This window comes from Nannospalax galili, unplaced genomic scaffold, assembly GCF_000622305.1.
Source record: "Nannospalax galili isolate Female #2095 unplaced genomic scaffold, S.galili_v1.0 scaffold218, whole genome shotgun sequence".
Taxonomy (NCBI): domain Eukaryota; kingdom Metazoa; phylum Chordata; class Mammalia; order Rodentia; family Spalacidae; genus Nannospalax; species Nannospalax galili.
The window spans coordinates 1,235,977-1,243,036 of NW_008343207.1; the positions used below are offsets into that span (position 1 = coordinate 1,235,977).

Sequence of the window (7,060 nt, forward strand, 5' to 3'; positions counted from 1 at the left end):
GATTTCTATTTAATCACTTCATGTCTGCAACTATGTATCCTGATCTTCCACTTAACAGTCATTAAGCATTTTAATATATTTTCTTTATAAACACTGTAAGTGGCAACATTATCAAGTTAATGTATCATAACCATTCTGTTGCAATTAAACCCTTAAAAACAATTCTAAATTTATTTTGTACATAAAGCTTTTTTCTACATTTAAAAATACTCCTTTAACAGTTCCTCTGTAAGGAAATAGGAGTACTTTATGTCTTGATGCAGCACTTTACTACATCCCTTTAAGTACCAAGTACAATGATTTATTTGACCAAATTTAGGTCTGTATTAAACTGGCAGAAATTATGGCAGCTTCCTAAGTTAATGCTCACTATAAACACCACTGAAATACAAATGCACATGGAACAAAAACTGGCTCCCAGCACTTCTCTACAGAAGTAATTATTTTCCATGGACTCTTCTAGACCCACTTTTGTTTGACTCAAACACAGAATTATTTTGCTCTGCAGATTATAAAAATGAGTTTACACATGCTTCTTTGGTTCAGCTGTGTCAAAATAATCCAGTCTACCTCTTTCATAGATGACACGCTGCTGGATGATACAGTCACAACTTTCCTGTGGCTCCTGAAGCTCCTCTGTACCATGCTTCGCTGTCCTGGCACCTGCAACTTCTCATTCCGGATGCTGCCACAGCTTCACTAAGGTCTGCTGTGTCTTCCTAGAAGAAGCAGATGTTTCTGCATGTTTACTAACTTGCTTAGGCTAATCTGTAAATCATTAGTAAAAGGTCTTACAGCTCTTCATAAAGCTTTGATAGGTTTCTTCTTTGTTTCTCAGTGTTTTCTAATTTTGCTGTTATTGACAGGAGAATCTCAGTTTTCTGTCAGAGTACTTACAAATCACTTGATTTATTAGATGCTTCACGAATCCTTTACATGAAAGACATTAACATCACTTATCATTTGTTACAAGCATTTTCTAACTGTTAGTTTCCTTTTCTGGCAGGAGGGGTAACTAGAGATTGAAGCCCAGGCTTCACACATGTAAAGCACAGTGCTCTACCACTGAGCTATATCCCCTACCCCTCTGGTGAGGTTTTCAGCTATAAGGTTTTAAGTAGTTATATAGCCTAATATTCAGTTTTCATTACATTATTTTCCCTACTGTTTCTAAGGGAAGCAACTAATAACAGATTGTAGCCCTCTGCAGTGCTAAGGCCTTTGTCTTCACTCTAATACAGACTGCAAGGAAATCATGGCATTCCTTATTTATCAGTCCAGTTTAGGTACAACTGACCGCAGGGTTTCAGCTCAGCATTATGAACTCTTCTTTCTAGACATTTAATACCAGCTTCTATTTTTCTCTAGACACAGGGATATATTAGTGATGACTTCTACAACACAGAATTTCCCTTCCATGTGAAAATGTTTCCTTCTGGGGTGCTAATCAGGTCCCAGTACCTTTACAGATATTCTAAAGCCAGTGTCCACCGTTTTAGTGACCATCGCTCTACAATATGGCTAAATTTGTCCCATCTCCAAACTCATAATCATTCAGCCAAGTTCACCCCCAAATAGAAAATGTAATAGCATTTAAACATCATATCCAAGAACGAGGCCTCCCTTTTTGCCGAAGACACTTCCAGATCATTAGGGTATTCTTTGGCCTCCTCTCCAGGGAATGTACTTGTCTACAGAGGCTTTTTGCATTACTTGTCCTTATGTGATCAGAGCCAGTTTTCTTTCTGCTAGGTTACTGCTGGTATTCATAAAGCTGTGAGTTTTATACATTTTTCACATTAATCTTTTCATCAGCCTTTTCTGTCTCATTTTTCTGTTGTTCTTCCTCTAGACAACAGCAATCGACAAGTATTTTCCCTTCTCTTTTTTTTTCTAATTCTTTTAAATTTATTCCCTTCCTTTTAGATCTTTGCCACGCTTTTGTCATAGCTTTGTCAATACCTAAAGACAATGTCCCAATTTCTAAATTTTATGTTACGTATAATGCAGACAACCACATTAACATTTACACGTATTTTTTTCATTAAAAAGTGTCTCTTTGTGGGGGAGAGGGCCATACTTCTAGCTGAGGAGCTACTGACAGCTGATGGCTGCTAGGGGAGGGTAAGTCGGTTTTCTTTAGGGGTATAATCCTTAGTAGGTGCACTAGTGGATGGCCCCACACCAATGGGTATATAGACAGTACAAAATGGACTCAGTGGGTTATTTAAAAAAACAAGAAACAGGTATATGGATGGAGGATATAGAAAGGAGACTGAGAGATAGAAGGTGGATCTGGGACATGTTGAGGGCAAGAGTAAAGATGATAAATACACTGTATGCATGATTCTCAAAGCAAAGAATATTGTATTTTTTTATATTATCTTTTTGGTTGGGAACACAGCTCTAGTGACAGAGCACTTGCCTGGCATCTGCAAGGCCCTGGAAAACAGAAACACTCCATGTTTCGGTTCTTGCTTTTATTAAGTACTATTGAGTAAAGAATGAGAGTTTTTAAAAATCAAGTGTCTACTTTGGCTTCACTCTACCTACTGTGCAAATTCACGAGAACTCAGAACAGGCTATGTCTCTTCCAAGAGCACTGTGAAATGGCCGGCTTGGTCTTCTTACTTCAACTCTCCACACCCCCACATTCTGCAAGCGGTGACTGGAGTGGATGTTTAAAAGGGCAAATCTGCTTATGTCACTACCCTGCTTTAAATCCAACCTTTATAATGGCTTCCCAATTCACTCAGGACATCTCTAACCTGCCCTGCAAGACCCTATATGATCTGGCCCCCTGCCTGGCCACATTTGTTCTTGCCCACCATCATCTATCCAGTGGTGCCTTAGCTCTGCCACAGACACTGCTTCTCCTCCTTCTAGGGCCTTCCCACCTGCTGTTCTTCTGCCTGGAAAATTATTCTCTACTGTACCAACACCAATGCCTACCCATCCTTCAAATCTCAGCTTAAACCTTATTTATGTCCCCCCAAAGTCTTTAAGGATCCTCAATCTAAAATGTAGTCCCTGTTTATATATACTCTTTCACAGCTGGTGCTACCTAACTTTCCAGCAGATACCCAGTCTGTGATGAGACAGGCAGTTCTGGGATTAAGCTCTGATCCCTCCCTCCACAGACTGTAAACTCTAAGAGAACAGGATTGACCTCACATATATCAGAATGAAAAAAACATAGTTACAAGGCATTGACCTACCCCTTGCATCTTAAAATGTTTTCTCATTTCAACAATCTGGTAAAACTTTCTGATATGCCTATAAATTCAATAGGAATCTCTTTTCCAGAAAGGGACAAACAAGCTAATGAATCTACAGCTGTCACTAGGAAGTTTGCTTAAATATCACAGTAAGAGTTTTAGCTAGAGCTGGAGAGATGGCTCAGCAGAAAAAAGCACATATTGCTCTTTAGTAGAAAAAGGCACATATTGCTCTTCCAGAGGTCCTGAGTCCAATTCCCACCATAGCAGGTGGCTCACACACTTGTGCATGCACACACACACACACACACACACACACACACACACAATTAAAAATAAGTTTTAAAAATTTTTGGCTAGGGGCTGAAGAGATGGCTCAGTGGTTAAGAACACTGACTATTCTTGCAGAAGACCCAGGTTCAAATCCCAGCACCCACATGGCAGCTAACAACTGTCTGTAACTCCAGTTCCAGGGGATCTGATAGCCTCTTCTGTCCTCCTTGGGCATCGCATGATACGGGTGCACTGACCTACATATAGGCGTAACACTTATACACATAAAATAAAATAATAAATATTTTAATAAAATTTTTTTTGGGCTAACTTGAGCGGCAGAAACTCTGATTCCCAAGACAACTAATTTATGTGCCTTAATTTAAGGAATGGAAAAGCATTAGAAAAAAATGTGCTTTGTAAAATATTCCTTAGGAGACTTGAGTATTGTCAGTACTTCATAAAACTTAATAGCAAAACCACAAACTATCAAAGTTGACTACTATTAATATTCTGTGCTGTGTTCATCTGGTAAAAAATACAAATTATTTGTAAGTGGATGATTTGGGGATTGTCAAGGCTAATAAAACCAATCTGTATACTGATTCAGTCTCCCACTTCTATATTCATTGCGTGAGGTCTGTGCTGTACACAGGTATTACCATTACGATCAAAAACTGAGGCTTGAAGTGTCCTCCCCAAGGTCACAAGCCTCATAAGAAGTCACAACCACCCGAGGGTTGGGGTAAGCTCCCACATGTAACTTCTTACCCAAAGAGAAGGTCCATCATAAATGCCTCCTCTGTAATTAGCAAAGATTTGTGGCTCCTTTCACTAAAATGTCATCTTACCAGTGAACCACCACCAGTTAAAAACAAAACAAAGCTGCTTTTAAAAATTAAAACAAGCTTTTTGTGTTCGTGCTGGACTTGGAGGAAGCAGGCTCGGCCTAGACATGCAGAACGAGGCCGGCAAGTTCGTGGACCTGTACATCCAGCATAAATGTTCTGTGAGCAACCGCATCCTTCACTGGTGCGGAGGACCACGCATCCATCCAGATGAATGTGGCCAAGGTTGACAAGGTAACTGGCAAGTTTAATGGTCAGTTTAAAACCTATGCTATCTGCGGAGCCATTCGCAGAATGGGAGAGTCAGATGATTCTACTCTTCGATTGGCAAAGGCGGACAGCATCCTTTCAAAGAACTTCTGACCAGAGGAAATTGGGGAATGTTTGTTATAAACAGTGAAAACCAAAAAAATTAAAATTAAAATTAAAACTTAAATTGCCATCAGTCTGGGAAATGACTAAATAATCTATGATATATCCAAATTCTGCACCGCCAGGCAGCAGTTCTTAGAAATATTAAACTATCATATGCTAGAATGAGAAAAATACCGGGTACTAGTTAGCCAGCACTCATTAAAAGTAAAAAAATGATATAAGTCCTCACACGAAAGTACTTTAGAAGTACTTTAGAAGATCTAGGATACACTCCGCGTGCCATTCCCTAGAGATGAGTTGACAAACTTGTCATCTGTGATGCACTCACGTTTACAAGAAAACATCTTACTCTGCTCATCTACAACTAATTTTTAAATCTTAACCTGTGAGTTGAACAAGGTCACTCTTCTGTTCTGAGAAACTTCATGCCTGCCAAGGAAGTAGAGGCCATCTCTAAAAGAGGACCCAAAATACATGAAAAGAAGTTCCAGCCCGTTAAGCAATACATGGTTTAAACATTCCAAACCATCCCTGGGCAAGAAAGCAATAGCTTGGGAATATTATTTCCAATATCGAGACTCCTTTGTTGCAATAAACAAACTCTGAACGCCGACAGGACAGGGCAGGCTCCTCCTAGAGGAGTTGGGAGTTTGGCAGAAACGGTCTCACAAAGGAGCTGAGTTAGGAGAGGCGACTAGGCTGGGAGACGCGGCCAACGCATCTGGAAGGGAGAGCATGCAGGAGAGGGGCTGGTGGGGCTCGGCAGAAGCAGGGACGCAGGTTGCTTCAGTCCAGTACGGAGCCCCGGAGCCCCCACACGGTCGGCCGGCTTACCTGGAGAGAGCCCGGCCCCGGCTGCGGTCAGACAATGGAGGCGTCCGGCGGCGGCAGGCTTGCGTGCTGGGGGCGCGGGGCGGTCCTCATCACCTGAACGGGATGCCGGGCGGCCTCCGCCGGGACGGAGGGAAGTGCTGGGGACGACACCACAGGAAGCCATGCAGCGGGCCGCTCGGCACACCAGGTCCCCCAGCCCACGCGCGGCCATCGCCGCCCTCCCGGGACCCGCCAGGATCGGCTTCAGGGCGCGTCCCCACAGCCCCCTGGGGCCGCCGCGCTCACGCCGGCCTCGGTTCCGACAACAATGGGGCCCGGCCCGGGAGTCCACCTCCTGCGGGGCCTTGCCCGGCCGCTGCCGCCCCCCCGCCCGCCGTCCAGGCCCGCGTTCGGCTGCTCCGCCCCGGCCTGCGCCTCAGGGGGAGCCGCTCTGACCTTCCTTCCCTGCCATCCCCAAGGCCCGGGACCCGCCGGAGTGATGGCTTGTTTTTCTTTTCTTCACCCCACTCCACCGCCCGCTCGTCGGCCCACGCGTGCTCCAGAAAAGAAAAAAACGCAGAGACTACCGTCTGCCCGACTAACTCACTCCCAACTGAGGCTGAGTAGCGTCCCTAGGCCTCGGGCTCGGCGCGCCCACCGGCCCTCTCCTCCGGGGACACCTCACAGGTGCGCCTCCGAGCCGCGCGCGCGCGCTCCGCACACCCAGACGCCTCCGGGGGGACGGCGCGCGTGCGCACGCACGAGTCCGGCCAGCCCCGGGGAGGGGCGGGGAGACTAGAACATGGGCCGCACGCATGCGCGCCTCCCGATTCGCGCCCCGGCCCTCGCCGCACGGGACGCGCGTGCGCGCTCCCGCTGGCCTTGATGGTCGCTCCACCCTCTGCACCCGCCTTGGTTACCCAGGGCAACCGCAATGCGGCCGCACCTGAGCAATGCGCCTGCGTGTTATCGACGTCCCGCCGCTTTCCCTAATCCCGGCCCTCGCCTCCTCCCTTCCTTAACTGCCAGAGCGGGGTGTTGCCCCTTTTCCTCGCAGATTGAGGATCGATCCTTCGGGCGTTCCCCTCCCAGACCTGCCGCCGTGCCGGCGCCTCGTCCTCCCCTCAGACAGCCAGGGCTGCGGCGCCCGGCCGCCAACGGCTCCCGGCGTGCACCGCGGCGAGCGCTCTGAGGAGCCGGCGGGATGCGCCGACCCCGCGGCGCCCCGTGAATCCACGGCATCCCTCCGCAGGGCCGCAGCGCACACCCGCCCGCCGCCCCGCCCATGGGCCGCGGCTCACCACCCCTGGAGCAGGCCGAGCGCTGCAGCCAACTGAGGGAGCGTCGCAGGTAAGGCACACCACGCCCGCGCACCTGCCCGGATGAGAGGAGGGTCGCGAGGACCTCGCGGCGTCCTGTCACTGTCGCCCATGGGCTCCGCGCCAGGCTGCGCACCAGCGCGGCGGGGGAGGCGCGGCGCAGCGGCCGCAACCGCCGGCCCGGGGCGGGACGCGGGGCGGAGACTAGCCGCAT

The 7,060-nt window shown here is 47.5% G+C and overlaps 2 protein-coding genes and 1 pseudogene across 9 annotated transcripts in view; 2 read left to right on the plus strand and 1 right to left on the minus strand.

The window, feature by feature from the left end:
* Positions 1-7,025, minus strand: part of Znf664 (zinc finger protein 664) — a 33,858-nt gene extending 26,833 nt beyond the window's left edge. For 2 of the 8 annotated variants that reach the window (XM_017799690.2, XM_017799691.2), the window contains exons 1-3: positions 6,135-6,311; positions 5,549-5,685; positions 571-719 (exon numbers count right to left, since the gene is read on the minus strand). The gene's annotated coding sequence lies outside the window, so the exon portion shown is untranslated. The other 6 variants (XM_017799693.2, XM_017799692.2, XM_008839265.3 and 3 more) reach the window with 5 other exon arrangements.
* LOC103739017 lies at positions 4,447-4,721 on the plus strand (annotated as a pseudogene).
* Ccdc92 (coiled-coil domain containing 92) overlaps positions 6,448-7,060 on the plus strand; it is a 31,595-nt gene continuing 30,982 nt past the window's right edge. Inside the window, exon 1 of the mRNA XM_008839263.3 lies at positions 6,448-6,877. The gene's annotated coding sequence lies outside the window, so the exon portion shown is untranslated. The remainder of the gene's footprint in view (positions 6,878-7,060) is intronic.